We start from the raw sequence: 26,559 nt of genomic DNA on the forward strand, positions 1-26,559 counted from the left end.
AGAGGGACCTCCTGTAATGGACAAAGCAGAGATGCCTCAGAGCTTTGCTCTGAAGAAGTCTAGGGCCACAGGTGTTGGCGGGTGCAAACAGGATGCGGCAGGGCTGGAGCAGTGGAGTTAGGTTGAGGGTCAGAGGTGGGAGATGGGGGAGCAGTGAGAGTGCCTCCAGGTGGGCCAAGGGGGCCTTCTTTGGAGGGCAGGACCAGAGGTGTGGTAGGATCAGAAGACGGCTTCTCGGGTTTTACTTTTGGTTTGAAGGCCACAATGACTCCATCTTGAGAGGGCTTAATACAGGAAGGGGCATCATTAATTACATCTATCCAGATCTGAATATAGACAATTTGGTCAGTGTGAGCAGGGGGCCCAAAAACGTACTGGCAAGCAGCTTGTGCTGTCTCCATGTTAAAAGACCTGGAGGGGGAGCCAGACCCCCTGGGTCCCTAATGGCCATTCTTGTATGACAAAAGTTGTTAATCTGGCTTTATCAACTCTTTCCCCATATCTTTCGGCCCACCACTTGATTCCTTGAAGTGATCAAGCACAAGGCTAAGGGGTGTGCTGAATTTAGATTCAGCTTGCCCCATGGCCAGCAAAGATATTGGTTCCTTTTTTTCTTTTGTGGGAGAGTCTAAGAGACAAAAATAAGATTAGGAGGAAGAGACAGAACAACAATGAGATGCAAATAATGGTCAAAATCCCTTTGTCCATTTTGGGTTTGTGGAAGGGGTTCCTAGGAGAAAAATATTCTGTTAGATTTGGGTAACCAAAAGGAGAACAGTTAGACCAAATGGACACACAGACAGACATACAAGACAAGACAAGCTGCAGCAAAAATGGCCTTTGCTCAAAAATCGGTCAAATTTTGGGATCTGGAAGCATTAGCAAATTAACCAACGGAGTAGTTCCCCACCCAGGGCAGAGTCACAAACAGATGAAATTGGTCCAAAAAAAACCATTTGACTCTGTCCTCAGGAGGTTCCCACTCCCCAAATTGAGAGCATCCCCTCCCTGAAGTATGAACTGGCCACAGTCTAAATAAACCCTCCAGAGTACTTACTTTTAGAAGTTCAGAATTGAGTTAGGGGTCTTGCTTCCATCCCGGATGAGCCCCCAAATGTGATTGTTCAGACCCTGGAATAAAATCCAAGGAAGCAAGAAATTAAGAAATTTGGGACAAAGGCTTTATTTTAGGCCAGGCCTGGCGATACAGCCTCCAGTAGCCAATATGGAAGACTGCGCACCTCACAGGCTAAGGGTGGAGTTTTTAAAGCTAAACACCACAAAGCTATTGAACTATTTCAGATAACATTCTTGGTAAATTCCATTGTTCTCTGTGGTTAAACATTTTCCCAGAATGGCACAACTTGCAGAAGCATGTGGAAAGGGGTTGGGGGAAGGGGGGTTTACAAGAAGCTGAAACTTAAGTCTTTACTGGAAATGGAATTTTAATCTTTATTGAAATGGCACATACAGAGCAGAAGGAGGCGCATTGGTTAGAGCTAGGCCACAACACTACATCCTCAGTGTTACAATGTCAGCCAGAACATCGCCTCAATATGATAAAATATGTAGAAACAGTACCAGGTATTCCTAGAGGGGACAATGATATGATTTTTTCTTTTGAACTTCAAAAGTATTTATGTTTTCTATCTATTAAATGATTGAACAGGATGAGTGTCCAATTTAAATGTTAGGTAAATGTAAATTAATTAAAATTATTTTATATATCATAAGTTATGCCAAGTTAGGGAACTTAGAGAAAGGAAGTCTACATGCTGTATGACTGCATTTGAATGACATTCATTATTAGATAAAATTGTAAGACATTTCACAAAAATTCTGTAACTTTTGCTGTGGGTAAATAGGTTAAAAGAAAGTTTTGAACTAATTGTTGTGTATTGAATTTTAGCTGTGGTGCTGTTTACTTAGTTGGACATCCTCAAAGACCTGTGAATGGTAGAAATGAAAAGTATGTATTTATACTTCTATAAGCTTCATTTTTTAAAAATGGCTTTCCCCAAATAAGTGAAATAATTTTACAACACCCTGTTGTAAACCTTCCATAGAAAAATAAGGTCAGTGGAGGAATTTTTTATATGTTAAGTGCCCTTGTCTTTTTTTTTTTGTCACAGAAAAAAATTTTCAATTTAAAATGATGGGATCTAGATTTAATTTAAAATGTTGACAACTAAATGAATATCTGCCTGCAGATATTGTGTATACTCTGAGCAGAGTGAAATGTAAATGCAAAGTTTCTGATTTGAAAAGTCCAGGGAAGAGCTACTGATACAGAGTGAGTAATGTGAAGAAATGATACTTTAAGAGGGGAAAGAAACAGAACCAGACTAACATAAGATTCTAATTTCATTGTAAGTTTTAGCTTTTTCTCATTGTAGTGAGAAGTTATCAGAAGATGGAAGAAGTAGGTGAATGAAATGATTCTTATTTTACAAACAATATCCTGACTATAGTTAGGGATTAGGCTGGAGAGATGATGGGGTACAAATAGAGAATTCTAATCCTGGGAATTCACTAATTTTGCAATAAAGGTATGTGGTAAAGTCTATAAAATGGTACCTTTCACACAAGTGGTTAAAATTATGTGTGAAAATTAAGTGAAACATTCAGAGAAAACAAAAATTGAAAGAATTCAAGATTTTTATCACTAGGAAAATGGTTAATGGAAAAATAAACACTAGAAAATTGGGCAACAGGTAAAATAAATAAATGTGGATATCATTATATATCTGTGAGAAGAAAAAAGTTATTTTTAAAACAAATAGAATCAAATCAGAAGTATTGTTACTTTCAAGCATGTAATATAGAGTGGTCAAATTAAAGTTTTAATTTAAAAATTTAACAAAAGAATAAATGAATATTCAAAATACATTGATATAGATTATTTATTTATAAATATTAGACTCTCAGAAAAAGATATTCACAAAATAAACAGCTTTATGGATAATAGGCAAGATTACTGAAGGAAATGTCATTTAAAAAAGACATTTTCCCAAAGTTTGATTCTTTCTTAATTAAAATATAAATGAAATTTTCCAGTTGAAATTGAGGGATAAAAAATATAGAGGTAATGACCTTATGTACTAAACTTTTTAAATTTGAGTGGCGACAACACCTTTTGAAAGAAATAATAAGGATTATAAGAAGTAGAAAAAGACCAGCAATGCAATCTAGGGCCAATATCAGAAAAATTAAAGTCAGTTTTTCCAGATACTCCAGAAAATTTTTCAAATTCTCAATAATTAATAGCATGTATACTATATTCAGCTGTAAATATTTCATTTTGTTTACAAAATAAATAGGAATTAATGCAACAACACTTTTAGGATTTATAAAACAAATTAGCTTGAGATAGCATAAACTTTTCCATATTAAGAGGTAAAACAATGAAGACATAGGGGTGTGGCTCCGTGGTGTGTGTGCTTAGCATATTCATGGCCCTGAGTTCTATTCTTAGCACTACAGTGAATGCAGCAAGAACTACAGGAATAAAACAAACGCTTGCCTAGAAGAAATTATTAAAGTGCAACTTATGGTACTATCCGATCTCAACAATTAAGTACATTTATATATTGTAAAATAAAATTATAGTTTTTTTCAAATTTATTTCACATAATAAATAAATATGGCAAGGAATTTCTGATTTTAGCATATTCATTTACATTTTTATATTTGTATTTATGACTGCTAAATGGTTCTTCCATGTGAGATCATCCTAAATATTTGAGATGGTGAAAAGCAATTACTTGAACACTTTAGACTGTAAGTGGTCTAGAAACACATGATGGTAATGATGGTAGTCAGTACACAATGGAAAAAGAGAGAAGAGAGCCTTACTGTGTTGCTTCTTATTGGCTTTCTTCTTTTTTCCTTTCTTCCTTTTTTTTTTTTTTTTGATACTGGGGATCTAACTCACAATCTTGCACTTGCCAGGCAGGCACTTATGCCATTGAGCTAAATCCCTGGCCCCTTTTATTAGATTTGTTAAATTAAGGAAATTTTTATGGTGTGTTCATGAAACAATTGCAGTAAGACTGTAAAAAAAATAGCAAGAAAGAAAAAGAAAAAGCTGAGGAAATTAAGGTTTTGAAGAAAGTATTTGACTAAGGATACAGCGAGGGAAAATACTGATATCTCTGACTGACACATAAACCATGCAGTAATGAAATATACATTCAGAATATCTTGGAATAATATAAAATTTTTACAGTAAAAATGAAGTAAAAATAATGCATTGGCCATATTAAAGAAAATCAGCTGCCCTCAGTCATAAAATTAGATGTTAATAACATTGAACAATATTAAAAATAAGTTATTTAAATAACTAATCACTTAGCTTAATAGAGGTATCCCAAAACCAAGAAGATTGTAATGTTAGCTTTTTCTGAAATAGTAACATACAAATAAACCATGTGGAAACTGTAGAAATGAAAAATATTAACACTTAGAACTTAAAAATCAAAGAGAAAAGATACTCAGTTAACAGGTAAATGAAGAAGGAATGAAGCAAGCAACTATATATGAAGATATTTCATTAAGAGTTGTACAAATTGAAAAATAGAAGCAAAAGTATTAACAAGATCTTGAAGAGATTTTTTTGGTAAGATACCAATGGTACAGAAAATGGAGGCAAAAACTGACAAATGGATTATAACAAAGTGTAAATCTCATAGGAAACAAAGAAAAAAGAAACAGAGTAGAAAGACAATTTGCATGTTGCAAAAAGTTTGCAAACACTCCATGAAATATCCAGAATACATAAAAACTCAAACAATTCAACAGTAAGTAAACAAAATAAGTAATGGGCAAATTATTTGAATAAACATTTCTCAAAATATAAATGGCAAATAAATATTTAGAATCACAGTCTCTGAACTAATCATCAAAGAATGGTAACTCATAACTCAAATAAGCTATCACTTGCCTCCGTTATTTTCTTCATTGCTGAAATAAAACACTTGACACCCAAATATTAAAAAGGTAAGATTTAGCTCACAGTGTGTAAGGATTTCAGCTTGTAATTGGCTGACTCCAAAGCATGCACAGAACAATTCCCAAAGCCCTGCAGGTGGAATATGTGAGAACTCAAATAGTTTTAAATAGGGCATCCTAGACCTGAGTCAGCCTGAGACACGACAGTCTAGCACCTCCTCTCAGAACCAAAAGATGGAAATTCTCGTGGGTTTTCCCTATATTTGGACAGCATGAAAGGAGAGACAAGCCACGAAAAGTTTAACAAACTAACGTTTACTTGGCCTAAGATCACGAGAGCCAGGTTCTCCTTCATTCTTCACTTTTAGTTTCTTAAATAAACTTTGCCAATACTTTTTGCTCATTTGTTTAATTCTTTGAGAGTAGAAGAACCTAACCAATGACAAAGAGGTGAGCAACCCAGAACCCAGTAACATTTCATTATTGAGCCACTTTTAGAAACAGGAAATCCAATAACAATTTCTTAGCAATAGAAATTAGAATAGTGACCACCAGATGCTAGGCTGGGTAGAAGTAATATAAAAATAGAGAATTTTTTTGAGGAATAAATTCTAATTAATGTTCTGCAGAAAATAGAATGTTTATAGTTGACAACAATTTATTGATATTTTATAAAGAATTAGAAGAGAGGAGTTTGAGGCTGCACAGCACATGGAAAATATAATATTTTAAGGAGAGAACAGAAAGCTAATTAATCTTCCTTAATCTCTGTACATAGTACACATATAATAAATTGCCACATTTTCCCTTTAATATGTGTAATTATGTGTCAATGTAAAAATTATTAAAAGGAATTACAGGGTCTTAGAGAATTGTTAGGCACCACGTGGCAAAACTAAGAGTGATTAGCATCTCAAAGGACACAAAAAATTTAGTATTGAAATACTGAACAGAATAGAAACAGAAGAAATAACGTTCCAAAACTTTCCAGATTTGACATAAAGAAATGAGATTTAATGATGCATTGTATTAAGCAAACATCAATTGAAATCATCCAAAGTAGTCCACACTGAAATATGCCAACATCAAACTGTGAAAAATTAAAGAGAAAATTTGAACACAGCAAGGGAAAAGCAGTGTATTTACTTTCAGGTAAACTTTGATATGAATAAAGACTTGAAACTCTGAGCAAATCATGTAAGCCAGACATAAGAGGAATAGATAAAAAGAGTCAAAACAAATTTTATAGCTACCGAGTGGAGCAATATATTTGCAAGTGATTAAAGTGATTCACATGGAAAAAGGTATTTTCTTACAGTAAATAATACTATATCTAGTGAAAATAGCTTTTAATAATTTAATAATGAGGCAATACATTTTAGCTTATAGATTAAGAAAATTTGTTGATAGAGGAGTCATACACCCACAAATGCTTAAAATAATTTTATCATAAAAGGATAATGAAAACCTGTATCCTCAGATAAGAATAAAATGTGTTAGATAAGGGAAATATTTAATAAAAGAAAAAAAATTTTTTCTTGTTCCTTCTTTCTTTGTAATCTTTTATAAAATTTTACACAGTTAAGTCTAAAATATTGTCCTCTTGGATGTGCAATATATACATAGAAGTCTGTGGATGAAAAATATTGTCATGAAATCATTCAAAGCTCACTGTGATACATATACGTGTGTGTACAGCAACCTGTAAAATGATCACAAAAGTAACAATAGATCAAATAAATGTAATTTATAAGCACTTGAAAGGAATTGTCAAATATGTTATTTTCAAATGATTAGTACAAACATCATTTGACAGATAGATAGGTAGGCAGACAGATTTCAGTACAATTTTTAAAATCACATAAGTTCTCATCCAGGCTTCATATTATTAGTAGTTAATGAATATTTTTATTTTTATTATTAGCTATTTTTAAATTGGTGATAACAAAATTTATTTTACATTATACTAAGAGCTAATTGGTTAATTATTTAAATGTATTAAATAAGTTAAAATGTGCAAAATAGTCAACCCTAAATAATTACTTAATAAATGTTATCTTTACAAAAAAAGAAATTCAGTAGAAATTCAAAAATATACAGGAACTAAGACCAGAGAGGACTAAAATAAAACAAATAGATGTATATGTACAAAGTATATTCAAACATATATTAATTTATTTATAAAAAGGCAGATATTATCAAAATATAAAATAAAATAAATTATATACTGTCTGCAAAAGAAATACTTTAGAAAGTATACGCTAGCATTCAATCTTGCATGATAATAGCCCTTGAAAACCTATGCTGAGAAAGTGGAGAGGATTTATTGATTAGCTAATGTAGATTACAAGACAAAATGTAATACCAAATATATCATTTCAATGATAAAACTGTTACTCTATATGAAATATATAATGTGCATAATTATGCATTTGCCTAATTAAAGACTTCAAAATAAATGATGGGGCAATTCAGAGAAATATAAGCAGAAATTAGCAACTTCACATAGTTGAAGACTTAAATATGTCTCAGCATTTGATAGAACTAGTCCAAACTTTAATAATAATTTATAAAATCAATGTTATACACTCAAACACCTTGCCTAAAATTATATTTAAAAAGCTTATGTCAAATAATTGTATGAGTTTTAAAATATGTAACAAAATTTTCCAACTGTGTAATGCATAATGCAAAATTTTCTTGCATAATAGTTACTCTCAAATTAACTGGAAATAATTCTGAACATCTCTATCTAAATGCCTGTAACTGGATAAGAGCAGAAACAATAACAAAACAGCTTTTTTTTTTTTTTTGTCTTTTTCATTTTTATCAGTACCAGGGATCGAACTCACGACCGCACACTTGCAAGGCAGGTGCTTATGCTGCTGAGCTAAATCCCCAGCCCTGAGAAAACAACTTTTTAAAACCCAGACATTTTGACAATAGCAAATTCTAAATAATTCACCAAAGGAAAGTTAAAAACAGAATATGAGAGCATTTTAAATTGAATGACAATGAAAATTTCATCTGTAATTTGAAAAAGATGTTAAATTGCTTACATATGAATGTATTGCTCATATTAGAAAAGAGTAAAGATCTAAATTACTTCTATAACTCCTCATGGTAAAATTATATGAAAAAAACAATAAATGAAGTCAAAACAGAGGAAATGGAAGAAAATAATGAGTGAGACACAATATAGTTCAAAGTAGAAAAACCATACAACCAGTGAAACAAAAATCTCTCTCATGTAAAAGTATAACAAAATTAAAGTGCATAGTTAGAATAAAAACAGCAGAAAAGACACTATCAGTTAAAGGACATGGCTGTAAAAAACTGCAGACATTAATTGAGAAATTAGAATATATTTTACACTAATTTATGTCAATACATTTGACAGCCTTAATAAAATAGATGAATTATTTGAATATGATAAATTATCCAAACAGATTCTAGAAAAAAAAATTTACTAACCTATAATTTAGGTAACTTTTTTTTTTTTTTTTTTTTGTTATCCGGATTCAAACTCATGACAATCATTGTATTTGCCAGGCGGGTGTTTGTGTTGCTGAGCTAAATCCCTAGTCCTTATAATTTAGAAAAGCTGAAATTGTAATTAGAAACTGTCTCTCGGAGACAAGTCTAGTTCTTTATTGGTTAAATCTGACAAATGTTTAGAGAAGAGATTGTACCAATTAGAAAGAATTATTTTTCAAGAAATAGTATAGGATGAAAATTTGCCAGAACAATTTATGAAATCAGTGTCACAGCAATACCAATGATACCAAAAATGGTCAGAACAAGTAAACAAAGATGCACCAGGCATTAAGAAAATCTTATGAAATTTACATTAACTGCACACATGTATATGTACCTATAAATCATGGAAAGCTGTGGAGATACATATCACTAATTCCAGCACGTGGCAGCCAGAAAGATCTAAAGTTGAATTGCAGACTGGACCATGTAGTAAGACCCTGGGATGATAACGCTGGGTAGGTAAAAAATAATAATGATGATTGATTTTAGATACCATATGATTTAAGAATTAATGACCCAAAAAAACTCTGAAAGCTAAATGCAAAGATTTATCTCTCTCAACATAATTAAAAGAAATATAATCTTAGGAGCCTGAAGAAATAATTCAAGATACTAATAAATTTAAAAAGTAATTATTTAATGTGTTCATTGATGGAAGATCCAAAACTTCCAAATGAGTTTGACGTCAAAATTCATACTATGTAGTTTTGAAACACTTTTTTATATCTTTAATTATGTTCATACTAATTACTTAATTGTGGGGCATAGATACTCCCTTGATAGTTTAGAAAATTAAAATACTGTTCATTATTTTTTGATTATTGAAACTTCATGTTTATCTGACAAATAAACATTTATATTTTATATATTCTTTTATAATCAAGAAGCAAACTTTTATTCATTTTTCAGAGAACGCAATACTTTGTTTTAAAAACTTATTATTTTCCAAAACTAAATAATAGTCTCTTTTACATTTCACAAAAGCATTTTGTGTTCAGTAAGTTAATTTTCCCAAATATATCATTAGCATTAAAATATTCTCTTCCATATACATTCTTGATAAAACTTTATTTTTAATGTTAGTATTTGGGCTGGGGATTTAGCTCAATGGCATAAACGTCTGCTTTGTGAGCAGTCATGATTTTGATCCCTGGTACCAAATAAATAAATAAATAAATAAATAAATAAATATTAGTATTTCTGTGCATGAAATTCTGTTATTGTGATTTTCAGATACCTCAAGAGACAATTAAAATATATTCCTCAATAAAATGTAACCCTTTCAATGTACACAGTGCTTTGTAGAGTCAAGCATTTTCTAGACCATAATATTTTATATGTAATTTATTCATAATAAATATATATCAGATAGACTTTTAAAACCATAACCTTTTATTCTTCTGATCTAGGGTAATAAAAAGCATTATATTTACTGGTGTATAGTTTGTTATTATTAATATTAATATTACTGTTATTAATATTGACTTAACATACATACATTATACACTTAAGCAAGCCATGCTTTATCCATTTCTTTGTATTTCATACCTCAAACCGTTGATTATCTTTTACAAAATTTTTACCTTGTACTTTTGGTCATGTCCATTGTTATCCATATAATTAAACTTGTCATCATAAAGACAATAATACATTTTGTTCAAAACTTTAAACCCAGCCTAGAACACAGCAATTTTCCTGGAGAAAACACTGTACTTTTAATTATCAAATATGAGACAATATGATGTATAAAATAAATGTTAAAATATTTATATGCAATATCCTATATTAATACTTCAGAAAACGAATGTTTATTTTTTAAAACCTCTGTTGACTTTTCTAGAGGGACCTGATGTCTTTATAATAATATTGCCAGTAGGCACTGCAGACAAGTGCCTTCAAAGTTTACAGAGGATTTTAAAAATTGTATTATTTGATTCTTCCAGCACTCTGAAACAAAGAAATATAAAATTATTATTTAAGAACATAACATTATAGAAATAAAATTATATTCTAATATGTTCCTATCATTTATTAGCTCTATGAGTTTTTTATGTTTATCTACTTTATGTAAAAGAGGGAATAATGATATCTTCCTTTAGTCTCAAGCTAATTATTAATCGGAGACATTTATCTATAATAGTGTAATAACTGGTAAATGGTCAATTCTTCATAAGTGCTTAAAATATTAAGGAGAACATTATTTCAGTTGCATTAAAAAGCAGTAGGGATTTTTAAGTGACTTTGCCAAAAAACTATAAATTGTAAGATCACAGAATAAAATCATAAAGTAACACATTAGTGTTTTATGATTAAATATTCTTCAAACAGAATTACACATATGTATATATGAACTGGTTGATAAATTTACTCATTTGTCACCATCTGACTAGTCTCCTTCAACAAAGCACTCCATAATATCTGGTAGATATATAATTTATAGATTTGTAGATACTCTGTAGATTGATTTAAAAATGCAGCAGTTGATATTCCAAACTCTGTTTTCTTGAAAGTACAAGAAATAGACTATCATATAAGTAAACTGTTTGAATAAAGTTATAAGAAATATCTAGGGTCAAAACTTGTTTTAGCTCAGAATATTTCTTCTATTCTCTGGTTATTTTGAAATGTTTCTACACATCCAAGGAAATTGATACTTGTATTTGAATAAAAGCTTTTGAACCCATTTTTTTTTTTTTGGTCTTTTTCCTTTTTATTGGTACTGGGGATCAAACTCATGACTGTCTGCTTGCAAGGCAGGCGCTTATGCCGCTGAGCTAAATCCCCAGCCCCTGAGCCCATTCTTTTACAAATATACCATATATGGCTTCTGTTATATTTCTAATGAAAATTGGCTGACAGGATCTGCAGTATGTCATTATCTTATCTTTAAATTTAGTTATCCAGAATGTTGACTTTCGATCATCAAGCTAAAAGCAATGGTTTAAAATCCATGCCAGATGACTCCATAGGCTAAAATGAGATAGAGACAAGCTTTAATCATCCTGCACATTTTGTCACAGAGACTAGGTATAGTTCCTGGTATCAGTGATTTTTCTTCTGCTTACTTAGGTTCATTCAAATTTCCTCTACTGATTTAAGTGAAGATTAATTGCTTTGAGAACTCATTATATTTTAAGCTAAAACATATTGGCTTCAGATTTGAAAACTCAGGTATTATATATTTAAACAATAGCAATCACTCTATATCTCTACACACAAAACTAATATTCCTTACCTCTATCAATCCCTACTCCTCCCAACACAGTAATTGCACACATTCAACACATATGCAACAACCTAAAAAATAGGTAAAAAAATAAAAAGCAATCCTCTAAAAATGGATTCAAAGATATCTGTTGTCACTGCTTTTTTTTTCACTATAGTACTCAAAAAGTGAGCCAAAGCAATAAAGAAAGAAAGAATTAAACCGGATAGAATTAGGAAAGCATAAAACTAATTATCTTTGTTTGTAGATGATGTGATGCTTTTACATAGAAGACACAAAAATTCTAGAGGAAGACTGAGAGCTAACAAATGAATTCAGCAAAGTGGCAATATACAAAATTCTGATTAAAAAATCAGTAGTGTTCTTGAGCACCAAGAAAGAACCCACTTGGAATTAAATCAGGAAAGCAGTCTCATTCAGGGTAGATTCAAAAATTAAATACCAAGGAATTAGACTAACTACTCTTTAATGGAAACTATAGGACTCTAAACAAGAGACTGGGGGGAATGTTAGATGCTAGAAAGATATTCCCCACTCCAAAGTTGGCAGAAAAAATAATACCAAATGGATGTAATTTTAATTCAATTTCCATCACCTATAAGAAGCAGAACTAGAAAAAACCCCTAAAATTTATTAGAAATCAGTGAAGATTACGAATATGACAAAGAAATCCAGAAAAAAATATAACATTGAAAAAAAAATAACATTGATAGACTTAATACTGATTCTTAAAGATTGTTAAGCGTGTGTTCTAACGTTCAAATTGTGAAATGAGGAGGACAAGCCTGTCTTTGTATCTGGAAACCAGCTGAGAGAAATGTGTCTGACTGCCGGGTTGACAAGGGGTGGATTGTAATGGTTGATTCATTTTGACAATTTGAGAAGTTCAAAGTGTAACTAAGTGACTCATCAGTGGACCAGGATCCTCACTTGTAAACATCCTCATTCTGAGTAAGAGAAGATCACAGGTTGATTAGTGGTACACCCACCCAATGGGAGGTAGCCTGTGTACAGTATAAAGGAAGAAAAGAGATTTGTGCTCCCCCTTTTTGTGCCTTTGTTATTTTTGCTGTTTTCCTCCACCATCAACTGCTGCCCCTCTGCCATGTGCCACCCTGCTTTGGAGCCAGCTGATTATGTTTCTTTGCCAATTCCACAAGCTATGAGTTCAGACTATGTGTCTGATACTCATTTTTATGCTCTTTTCTGGTTTTATGCCATATTTTCTATTTATTAGGTTGCTGAATGTCTGTTCCCATTCCTGAGGTCTAATGCTCTTTCTACTGTGACATTAAATTGAACATTCTTTTTGTTTTTTGATATTGCTTTTGCCTTTAAACCATTCTGTCAGTCATCGTGTTCTGAGGAAATTCTGACACAATCTGTGTGACTGTGGCATATATTAAAAATGGCAGAGTCATATCACCTGGATTTGAATATAACCTCTATCACTTAGGTTCCATTGATTAGTGTAAAAGTTCATCAGTTTTCATCATTTGTTTGCCCATAAGCTGTCAATATAGTAGTTATTGTCAACACATTTTCTACAAAGATTAAACTATAATAATCACACGCTTAACAGAGTGGTGAGATACATCTGTAACCTAAGCAAACTGGGAGACTGAAGCAGGTGGATTAAAAGTTCAAGACTAATGTAACTAACTTAGCAATATAACCAAGATGTGGCATCACAATAAAAAAAATTAAAACAAAACACAGTTAGGTCATATAGCAGTGAAAAGGCCCTGGGCTAAGTTCCAAGTACTAAAAAATATATTTAATACAGTAGTAATTTTAACATAAATGTGAATATTCATTGCTAGCTGTAAATGTTTTCCTGTCAAAGCAATCAAAATCATATATTCCAAATGTGGCATAGGCATTGATTGACCTATACAGATTAAAATTTTACTTGTGAAATCCATACCTATGAATTTACTCATTGAAATTTATTAGTCAAAAATCAATTCCCACAATATTTTTAGTTATGTGCAGACATGCTCAAAACCACAAAAACTTTGATTCACTCAGGATTCACCTTCCCAACTGAGACTGAACTAGGCATCTGTTTTAAGTCTCCTCCTATATACCAGTATGTATTTTACAGTCTACTTAGCATGACTTTTGTGTTTTCTTGGATGTTTTTATTGTTGAAAATGGATCCCAAACACAGTGCTGAATTTACCATTTAATATTTATGTAACTTAAGTCTGGATTTGGACAAAATACTGACTTCCCTTAGCCATAGTTTATAATGATGTTGACTGTAAATCAAGAAAAAGGTGTAAGATATACATCCAGAAACAGTCAAAAATTCATTGATTTGTATAGGAAGCATCTCCATAGCAACTACTCTGCATGGTAACCCTAGGAAATGCTAACAAAAATGCTTAAAATATGAAATAATCTAGAAGAATGAATGACAGTACTGATGTGAGTTTTGAAGCCAAAATGTTACATGCAATCATGTTACAAAGGGTCAGGAAACTGGAAAATCCTTAGTCCCTGATGATTGGCTTCCAAACATGGGGAAATGATTAACTCACAAGATTAACAATCAGGGCAGGGTATGCAGACCAGAGACTTAAGAAAATTTTAAAATTCTTAATAAATATTATGAAGAAGGAGTAAGTGGAGAGCAGATTTTCATTGCTGATGATATTGAACTGTTTCACAAGGACCTTGTCAAATTGGCAGAGATCTAACCCTGTTTTTTTCTACTAGATGCGATAGTGCAGTATTTCACAATTCAGGGTCTGGGACATTTAGCACTTAAATACCAGGGAAGAGAAGAGCTGATTACATCTTCAGGTACTACCAGGTTTGCTGAGAGATAGAAACAGTAATTCTTCCCTTATTACTGTGACATTTAAAGGATAAGATAGGTAATAGGAAACAGGGAGATAGATCTTTCGTAAAAGTGAAAGAGATCAAGAGATGGAGCGAGGGCAGAGGGAAAGGAAGGAAAGGTGACAGACAAAGAATTAAAAATTAGAATCAAAAATAAAGGATGAAGCTTTGTAGTTTCTTATGAACTCGTATAGCAAGGATAGTTTTATCTTTTTGACAGATATTTGAAAGCCCTTGTTACTGCTTTGAAGAAAATCACTGCGGAATTAAAAGATTTACCTTTCATATTGTGAGTTCTAATTTAATCTGGTTATATTAATCGTACATATTTATGTCATTAGTTACGTAAGTCACTAATGCAAAATGGCAGTAATAAGGCCACTGATACTGTTCCTTGTTTTGAATTACTAACCAATGACCATGTTGCTCCGGTACCAAAGGAAATTACTTGATTATCCCCATATGCTTCTCCTGGGAAGAAACATCATTTGCTAGGACTATTTTCATAATACTCATGGTGCTTTCTATCTTTATACTGAGAAATGTATTAGTCATTACCCTAAGAAACAAAAATCACACAAACCATATAGAAAAGAAATTACAATTTACCTTTATTTCAAACAGAAATTGTATTTGTGGATGTGACTGCAGTTGCACCAAGACAAACACCTAAAGTCTCTGGATATTAACTGTGTTCCAATTTGCTATAGCACTTACTAACTTGATTGTGTTTGTAACCGCATGTATACCGGCATCAAACTGAATGCACATACAAATCAATCAATTTTGAACATACTTGAGATGGTAAAGATAGTTTTGCTTCCTGTGTAATCATTTCCTCTATTTATTTTATCAGTCTGTCTACTTTCTCGTTTTCTAATTTTCACAAGATCTCAATATGTAATTCAAAATATCCTTAAACTCATTATGTAGGCAAGGCTATCCTCCAAGTTATGATGGTCTTTCTGTCTCACTTCTTTTTTTGCAGATTACCTAAATTACCTTTTTTTTTTTTTAAAAAAAGCAACAATATGGATCTTACCTGTGAAGACATTATAATTGTGATCTCTTCTTCAGTTTTACATTTCTCAGATCACTACTTTTCTTCACATGCCTCCTATAATGTTTCAGGCACCACTATAACCCATCACCAGCCTCCCAACCCAGGTATAATGGAATATGTATCTGTGTTACCATAGAGATATCAGTTGCTTTTCTCTTCATTGTTTGTTGTTGGATATGATACCCTAAATTTACCAGGAACACAACATTCAAATACATCCATTATTTTGTGATTTTTGTCATACTTAGAATGAAGTAATATAATTTCACAATTGTTAATTTAGGATATAAGTGATCTTGACTAGAAAAACGAGACTTGAATTAACCATAAATTAAGTGAAATTTTAAAAAGGGTGCAAAAGCTTAGCTATCACATGATTCTCTTAGATACACATCCCAATTACAAATAAAGAACAAAATGAAAGAGAAGTAATATGAAGTGGGCAAACAGAACTTTAGGAAATGGGAGGGATCAAGGGATGGAGGAAGGTTGGAGGTGAGGAAGGGGACAGGGATGAGCAAGGGAACTGGGATGTGTTCTGCGCATGTGCTAACTGCAAGCATTTTGTACAGTAAGCATACTAATAAAAATAACAAAAAATAAGATTTGATCACTTTTGGGAGAATTTTTAAAGTATGGGAGGAAAGCATGAGTAATATTAAGGAAGGGATTTTATTAGCAAGTAAACTTAGGAAGATGCTAAACACCAACCTGATTTATCAAAACTAGATTGAAGTAACTGATAAAAAGAGTATATTTCCACAGAAAATAATCAAAAGTGAAGTGTTTTAAACTTGAAATAATGCAACCTACTACATCTATCACTTTTGTAACCCACTCTAAGTTTTATCTGCCCATCAAATTGTAAGAATTTCCCTCAAGTATCAATTTTATGTGGCTAGCATTGGTATAGTACAAATTGGTCAGTACATCATGATTTTGACTAAATTTGGTACAAAGAAGACCAAAAATACAGACATGTTGAATTAGATGTATATTGAATTAAAGTAATAGCATAGCACGCTACAGGTCAAATGTCTGCTTTCTTTAATGAGCAGTTTTATAAGTCATGCTTTATACTAGTTGGAATCTAAATGTTTTCATACTTTTAACAGCATAAATCTAAACAAAGTATCTTGGTTTATAGTTTTGTAACAGATATTTTTCAATACATTCCTTTAAGAAATACATGTGTTTTTCAACAGATTGGAGCAGAATAATCTTAATTGCTGTTTTACTTGTATATAAATCTCCATAAATCAACTGTAATTGAGGTCTTTTGCTTCATTTTACTTAAATTTAGGGAAATTTAGCAAAATTCCAACCTGATAAACCAAACTCATTTATAGATAGTTTGTCTACAGCTTTCTTCCGACCTTGCCATCTGTTGTCCCTGGAGACTGTCATGAAAATGTCCAGCCAGGAGAGACACTATTCCCTTAAGAGGAGAGAGAGGGACAAACAGTATAGTTACTTATCACATGCAAGAAAATCCAATATGAAAAGGTAGTGTATGTAAACCCAGACTGTAACATAACACAAGTGAACAAAATACTGTTTAGGTAGATTCCTAATTTGAGGCAAGGACAGAGAAATGCAGTTCCTTATGTAATATATAAAATACTTGCAACTATAAACTAGATGGCAATCTGCTCCCCAAAGTTCAATATAATGGCAGTTAATAAGCAAATAAAAATTGTTGGCCATTAAGGAAACAAGATATATCCTTAAAAGGATTAGGAGAAACTTAATGATATCTGGAGAACATTTCAGTTTCTAAGACCATTTATAAGGGAAAATCACTTTGATTATAGAAATCCGGCTTTCAATGTTTATACTTGAAGAATAATTTTACTACTACATGTGTACAGTCTAAATTATCGAGTGAAGTATATTAAATTTGATCATACATGTTTACAATTCAATAAAGAAAATATTTGTTGATAATCCTGTCCTATATTATCATAATATTTATTTAAGAAATTTAAGTGAGATAATGTTCAAATACTAATCCATTATACTTGATGATACTGGGAAAGCGGAACGAAAATCCCTCTTTCTATTTTCAAATTTAGGATTAAGAACAGTTTCTTGAGCTTCTACCTTAGCTTACTATATGGTGATTTTTCTTGTTCAACAAAGGAAATTAAGAAGTCAGTGAGCTATAAAATATCTTAAGATATAAGTTACTATCTGCTTAGAATTATATCCTGAGGTCTGTCTTTTTCTTTATCAGAAGTAACTGAAAAACATTTTTCCTGGCAAGGTGAATTCTCATTTTGTAAATATTTCAAAATATGAGAATTAGAACTTTATGATTCCCTATGGAATCTCAAAAAGATACTAAAATAAATTTTAATAGTGACTTTTTGTTTTTTCAATTTGCATTCAAATGTGCAGGTTCATAGTAGTACAGAGGTGATTCTTGTCATTTTAAGCATCTGGGAGATGCATCCACAAACACTGGTAGCTTTTTAGAGTCATATCCTTAACTTAAGAAAGAGAAGCTCTGTTAGCTCTAGGCTTTTACTTCTCTCCTAATATTGGAGCATAGCAAATGTGTCAAGGTGCAGAAATAATGTCACCAATGAAAAAGAGACAGAGACAGATTGACAAAGAGACAGAGACAGAGAGAGAAATAGAGAAGATAATTTAATCATATATTAGCCTCTTCTAGATATTTAAACATGGTGATGAACCACAGGAAAGAACAAAACAATTCAAAATCAAGTTAAATATTTTTGTGGAAAGTTCTAGACTATGGAATGAATTGTGTTTCTTTTAATAATGTTGAGTACTTTATCATTTGGACTTTTATGTGATACATTTTCATAGTGCATCGCTGTGCTAAAAATATGGAAACCATATTTACTTTCTCTGTTATATTCTCTTTCCAAAGAAAAAATATATATTATTTCAAATTATTTTGTATCACAAAACCCAAACAAAAAACTCTTACAATTTCAAACTTTATATCAGAAGTTATAATTTTTAACTGAACTGTTCTTTTCACAGGAGAAATCTTACCTTGTAATATAATAATCTTTTTGCTGTAGGCCTGTGGTTAAATATTATATTTACTACAAAGTTGATAATGCATATATTAATTAAAAATTTATTTAAATGTTACTATTAATGTTTTCAACATTTATCTATATTACTTACCCATTTTTATTTTGAAATTATTTAAAATATTTAACAATTCAATGTTCAAATAACATGCCATGCATGGAAATATTTAAGTATTATTATTTTAACACCTGTTGGCATGTATCTATTTTGTTGCTAAAAATAGCAATGGATATATTGCAATAATGCAGGTTGTGTTTGCTCTTTGTAAACATTTTTATGTAATATCTGAACCTTCTTGTGAGAAAGGTCAAGCAAATGATAATGAAAAATTATGGTTTTGGAATGCTTTGGTCAGCTTACTGGAATCTGCAGTTAGTGATTGCTTTATTAATTGGATAAAAAGATAATCTTGCTATTTTTATTACCTTAGGTTTATAATTTCCCAAGGAGCAAACAATTTTGTCCTGCTTTTATCATAAATGGTTGAGTCAAGAGAAAAGAATGCATTAATGACTGCTTCTTATTCTTTAACATATAGACATTACAATATAAAAATTCTCAAAATGTTCAAATACAAAGCACAGGTTACAAAGTGCGGTCAAACAAAAGCTACATTACTGTTTCTCAAAAGACTGCAAGTATTATTAAAAGTGTGTTTATATGATTTTATATATATATATATATATATATATATATAACTCTATATTTACAGAAAACATGTTTATAATCAATAGTGACTGGAAGAAAGCTAAAATTTTACAACTGGTGTATGGATAAGAACTGCTTTTAGACATACTGTGGACAATAACTAGCAAGAAATAATATTACTACATACAGCAACATATATAAAACAATTAAATTTGTTAAGTAAACAACATATTCAAATGACTAATTGAAGATATACAGATGGCCAACAAATACATCAGAAAGTGTTCCATGTCATTAGTCAGAAAAAAGCACAGTGCTAAATGCCATCACAGTGAAATATGATCTCTGTTTGGATGGCTAGTATCAGGAAGCAGGAAAAAAATTAAAATATGGAGAAAAGGGAAAATTCACACACAGTTATAGAGATCTAGATGTATTTCAAAGCGTATTACCAATAATTAACAATATAGTCTTGTATGTGTTGGGGGCTGTTGAAGCTAGAAATTGAACACATGTGCAGGGCTGTGCCATGGCCGACCTAAGAAAGAGACTCCTTGAAGGGTAAGATAGGCCACAGCTGAGGACATCTGGCTCCCATCTCAATTAACAACCTCAATTAACAAGACAGACATTGTAGCTACAGTCATTTCATTCCTGGAGTGAAGTCACCTAGAGACTTTCTCCTAAGATACTTCTCCTAAATTAACATAAGGTAGTTGTCCTAAATTAATAAAGTCTGTTACTTGGAAAAGTCCTTGAACTACTTGCAATTTCTTGCTCAATTTTCTGTGTTTTTCATTTTGACCCTTTCCTTGTTTGAAAAGCTAAATATACAGGCTGCCCAGACACATTCCTTGTCTCAGCCCCCAGAGTCTCAAATTCTGCTAGACGATTTGGTCTTCCTGAAGCCCTAAAATCGTATCACTTGTCTCATTTATTTAAGGTTTTGTTATGCATTTTTTGGGAGATTGGGAATCTTGGCCAGGTCCATAATACATACATAGGCTTACACATTTGTTAACAGGGTAAATCTTTGTTAAGTGTTCCGATTTTTAAAAATATAAAGGTACTGGGAGAAAATTTTAGGAACTAATGGATATATTTGTGATATACATTACGGTGAAGGTCCCATGAGGGCATATATGTCTCTTAACTCATCAAATTGTATACATTAAATTGTGGAGCTTTTTGTATTTCAGTCATACCTTAATCCAACAGCCTATGCCTGTATATTTATATTTCTTATTTTTTTTTTATTTAGAAGGAAAAAAAAAGGAAAAAAAAAAAACCAAAACAAAACAGTATAAGGGCACAAGTAATACAAAATTACAAAAAAAAAAAGGTAAGAAATCACCAGTAAATAGATTACATATTGTCATCTTAGAAATAGTTGTTCTAGTTACAGGATTAAAGTATACAAAGTGGGCATTCAAACAGTGAGACTGCAAACAGTTGTGTTCAATGATCCAACAAAAACTCAGTAATATGGTCATCTAAACACATTTGCAATTGTATCCTTTAGAGCATTTTTTTCCCTCTCTTTTTTACAACAAAATTTACCACTTTGGGTTTTATTACTCCCATGGTTCTTATTACTTTTTTTTGGAAGAGAATAAAACCAAATATGACAAAACAAAGCAGTCAATCAAAACAAAGAATAGACATAGCACATGATGTAAAAACAGTGTTCAAGGTTTTAAACAATGATTACCATAATGCCTCTTGCTTCCTTAAAAAGAATTGCCTATATCATTAGGTATAATAAAATTGAACAAAACAGTATAGAACAAGACCAATAAAACCTAAACATTGGAAATATTACAGGACTGCAAAAGAAGATAATAGTCAAACCAGAATGGGCATCGTACTGAATCTTATTGCCTTCAAAGGAGTTGCCTATACCCTCAAACTTGATACTATCAAACAGAATGGAACAGAATCTAATCAGTCAAAACAAGATAGTGGGAGTAATGCAGGGCTTCAAATCAAGTTAATAGGAAATCAAAATGTTGCTATAATATATCCTGTTAATTGTGTTGATTTTTTCCCTTAATTAAAAAATAATAAAAAAATAAAAATAAATATTTTTTTAATGAATAAGGAGGAGATTGAGATAAAAGAGGACATAACAACATAACAATACAGGTCAAAGCATGACAATTTCAGCAACCTAGTGCTTCACCACCAAATAACCCGACGTAATAGTAGTTACCATAGTGTCTCTTTTCTTGAAATATTTGAATATAACAATTTCGTATACTATAGCATCAAACATATCAAGACAGTGTGAAACCATTCAAGTGGATGAAAGTATTACAGGGTATTTAGAACCAGCTAACGGAAAACGAGCAATGGTTTCTATATTATCTCTTTGCCTATAAAAATTTTATTTATACTATCACATATAATAAAATCCAGTAAGATACAACATAATAAAACTAATGGAGACAGAAGAGAAACAGTTTGGTGGGACTTCAAAACAAGATGATATTAAATCAGCACTAGCTATTATGATGTCTTGTTTTCTTTAAAATAGCTGTTCATTTCATAACAGGCAATAATATCAAGCAGCCTAAAATAAAGCCATTCCAATTAATGAGTAAAAATTTTATAAGGCTTCAAGGCCACATAATGGGGAATCATGATAACCACATTCTTTTATATATTTGAATCATTTCTTATACTAGGGAAACTATTTGGCATTCACACATGTGAGTTTGATTTATTTCACTTATGAGTATGGTCTCAAGCTGTGTCCATTTATTTATAAATATCTCAATGTGCTCCTTCTTTATAGCTGAGTAGTACTCCAGTGTATGAAAATACCACAAGTTTTTATCCATTCCTCAGTTGATGGACACTTAGGTTGTTTCCAAGATCTGGCTATTACAAATTGTGCTGCTATAAACATAGGTGCACATATATCACTATGCTATCATGCTTTCAGTTCTTGTAGGAATATGCCTAAAAGTGGAATAGCTGGAACAAATGGGACTTCCAATCCTAGCATTTTGAGAAATCTCCAGACTGACCTCCACAATGGTTGTACCAGTCTGCACTCCCACCAACAGTGCAGGGGGAGTTCCTTTTTCCCACAGCCTCTCCAGCATTTGTTATTGGTAGTTTCCTTGATCTTGGCCATTCTTTCAGGAGTGAGATGGAATCTCAGTGTGGTTTTAATTTGAATTTCTCTAATGACTAATGATGATGAATATTGCTTCATGTATTTATTTGCCATTTGTCTTTCTTCATCTGAGAAGTGTGTATTCATCTCAGATGCCCATTTTTGGATGGATGTTTGAATTTTGGGGGTCTGAATTTTTTTAATTCTTTACCTGTTTTAGACAGAATTCCCTTGTCTGAGGGAGCGTTCACTAAGATTTTTTCCCAGTGTGTAGGTTTTCTTTTCACTATGCTGGAGATTTTTTTTTTTGACATGCAAAAACTTTTTAATAAGAGGTGGCCCCAGGTATTGATTCTAGGAAGTATTTCCCGTGCAGTTGAGTCCTGTTCATGAATTCTCTACCTTCCCCTATGTCTTCAAGGTTTCTACCCAATTTGTCTTCCAATTGATTTAGTGTTTCTGTTTTAATATTCAGATCTGTGATCCATTTAGATTTTAATTTAGTACATGGTGATAGGCATGGGTCTAGTTTTAGTTTTTGGCATATGGAGAGCCAGTTTTTCCAGCACCATTTATTAAAGGGACTGTCATTCTTCCAGTGAACCTGTTTGGCTCCTTTATCAAAGATAAGGTGGTTGAGTGTGTTTGTAGTTGTCGTTGTATCTTCTAATCTATTCCACTGATTTTTGGCTCTGTTTTGATTTCAGTACCATGCTGATTTTACTACAGTTGCTTTGTAGTATAACTTCAAGTCAGGGATTGTGATGCCTCCTGCCTTGCTTTTGTTGCCTTTGTAGCTCTCTGTGATATTCTAGGTCTCTTTTCGTTCCAGATGAATTTTAGGAGTGATTTCTCTAAATCTATGAGGTATGTTGATAGTGTTTTTATTGGGATAGCATTGAATCTGTATAAAAGTTTTGGGAGAATGGCAATTTTCACAATGTTTATCTTTCTATCCATGAGCAAGGAATGTCTTTCCATTTTCTGAGGTCATCTTCAATTTGTTTTTTCAGTGTACTATAATTTTTCCTGTATAGATCTTTCACTTGTTTCGTAAGAGTAATTCCTAAATATTTCATTTTTTTGGTTGCTAGTGTGAAGGGTGTGGCTTCTCTTATTTCTCTCTCTGTGATTTTATTGTTAGTGTATAGAAATGCAATTGATTTCTGAGTACTGATTTTGTATCCCGCTACATTACTGAATTTATTACATATAAGAGTCTTTCAATGGAGTTTAGGGGGTCTTCTATGTAGAGTATCATGTCATCTTCAAACAATGATAATTTAAATTCTTCTTTTCCTATCTTTACCCCTTTTATTTCTCTCTCTTGTCTAATTGCTCTGGCTAGTACTTCCAGTACTATATTAAATAGGAGTGGTGATAAAGGACATCCTTGTCTTGTGCCTGATTTTAAAGTAAAGGCCTTCAATATTTGGCCGTTTAGTATGATACTGGCTGTTGGCTTGTTGTAGATGGTCTTTATTATATTGAGGTAAAGACCATCTGTACCAATTGTCTGTAAAGTTCTTGTCATGGATGAATGTTGGAGCTTATCAAAAGCTTTTTCTGCATCTATAGAAATGCTCATGTGATTCTTACTTTTGGCTTTATTGATACGGTGGATTAAATTTATTGATTGATGTGTGTTGAAGCATCCCTGCATGCCTGGAATGAATCCCACTTGGTCATGGTGTATAATCTTCTTCATGATTTGCTACATTCTATTTGCCAATATTTTATTGAGGATTTTTGCATCTGTGTTCATTAGGGAGATTGGTCTATAGTACTCTTTTTCAGTTGGGTCTTTCTCAGGTTTTGGTACTAGAGTAATATTTGCCTCCAGGAATGACTTAGGAAGGATTGCTTCTCTTTCAATTTCATTGAAGAGTTTGAGGAGTGTCGGCATTAGGTCTTCGTTTTATTTCTTGTAGAATTTTGCAGTGAATCTGTCTGGGCCTGGACTCTTCTTTGTAGGTAAGGACTTAATTACATTTTCAATTTCACTAATAGAGATTGGGTTATTCAGCAGTTTTATATCATCTTGAACTAGCTTTGGTACTTCATATGTTTCTAGGAATCTGTCTATTTCTTCTCTGTTATGAAACCTTTGAGGGTAGAGGTTTTCAAAATAGGTGTTGATGATCTTTTGTGTTTCTATAGAGTCTGTAGTGATTTCACCTTTTTCATTTCTTATTGCATGAATTTGAGCTTTTTATTCCCTTTTTTAATGAGGCTAGTTAGGAGCTTATCAATTTTATTTATTCTTTCAAAGTACCAGTCTTTGATTCATTGATTCTTTGGATTTTTTTCTTAGTCTCTATTGCATTGATTTCTGCTCTGATTTTTATAATTTCCTCTCTTCTTTTGGCTTTGGGCTTGACTTGCTCTTCTTTTTCTAGCTGTTTGAGGTGCTGCATCAGGCTATTTATTTGTATTCATTCTGTTTTCCTGATGTGGGAACTCAGTGCAATAAATTTTCCTCTGAGGATGGCTTTCATTGCATCCCACAGATTCCAGTAAGTTGTATATGTATTTTCCTTTTTTTTGGTAGGTATTGTTTAATTTCTTCTTTAATTTCCACTGTGACTAACTGATTACTCAAGAGTGTGTTATTCAGTTTCCATGTATTTGTGGCATTTTTGCAGTATCTTTTATCATTAATTTCTAATTTCAAAGCGCTATCATCCGATAACATGCAAGGGATGATTTCAACTCTTTTGCATTTATTTAAATATGTTCTGTGAGCTAATATATGGTCTATTTTAGAGAATGCCCCATGTACTGCTGAGAAGAATGTGTATTCTGATGTTGTTGAATGGAACACTCTGTACATGTCTATCAAGTCCATTTGTTCACAGGTGTGATTCAGTTCTGTTATTTCTTTGCTGATTTTCTGTTTGGTTGATCTGTCCTTGGTGTCAATGGTGTGTTAAGGTCTCCTGTTACAATTGTGTTACTGATAATTTGATTTTTCATTTCTGTTAATACTTGTTTTATATAACTGAGTGCTCTGGAATTTGATGCATATATATTTAAGATAGTTATCTCTTCCTGTTGAAGTTTTCCCCTAATGAGTATGTAGTGACATTCTTTGTCTCTTCTGATCATTATTGGTTTTAAGTTCACCTTGTCTTCAAACAAAATGGCTACCTCCTGCTTTTTTGGGGGGGGTTCCTGTTGTGTGAAGTATTGTTTTCCATCCTTTGACTTTGAGTTTGTGAGTATCCTTCTGGGTTAGATCGGTTTGCTGTAAACAGCATATGGTTGGATTTTGTTTCTTGATCCATTTTGCCAGTCTGTTTCTTTTAATTGGTGCATTTAGACCATTTACATTAATGGTTATAACTGTTATATGTTGGTTTATTGTTGACATGTTATCTCTCTGCTGTTGCATCTGGGATGGTGATTATTATATGTCTGCATGTAGTTTTATTTTGATTATGACTATTTGGATTTCTGTATGCTTCACTGAACCTGATGTCAGTTTCTGATCTCATGCTTGGGAAATTTTCAGCTATTACTTCTCTAAATATCCTCTTGAGGTCTTTTATATCATCCCCTTCTTTTTCATTAATCCCTGTCAATATTATGTTGTTTTTCTTTGCATCATCTTTCAGTTGTTGAATTGTTATTTCTTGATTCTTTGTTATTTTTAAAAGGTCTTTACTTTCCTGTTCACTTCCTGCAATTTGTTTTCAAGATGTGAAGTTCTATCTTCACTTTCATTGAGGTGGTTTTTACAGCTTTCAGTGGAATTTTTGATTTTCTATATATTTCTGTACATCTGCTTTATGTATTCTGTTTGTTTCATATATTGCTCATCTAGGGATTCTATCTTTTGTTTAGTTCCTCCAATTTTTTAACTGTGTTTTCTTTAGATCTGTTCAGCATCTCTTTTCTTTTGTTATTTCTTCTTTTACCTGGGAGATTATTTCTAGTTTGAATTCCTTTAAAGCTTCCCAGAGTTGCTTGTTTATTTCAGTTGCAATTATTTCCAATATTTGAGGTGTATGGCATATATTTTCTTCTGTACCCATTGCTCCTAGGGTTTCTTGTGATGGGCTGGAGGTTTGAGATTATAATTTG

This window comes from Cavia porcellus, unplaced genomic scaffold (assembly GCF_034190915.1).
Source record: "Cavia porcellus strain 051 isolate PalLab524CR breed Dunkin Hartley unplaced genomic scaffold, mCavPor4.1 scaffold_1, whole genome shotgun sequence".
Lineage (NCBI taxonomy): Eukaryota > Metazoa > Chordata > Mammalia > Rodentia > Caviidae > Cavia > Cavia porcellus.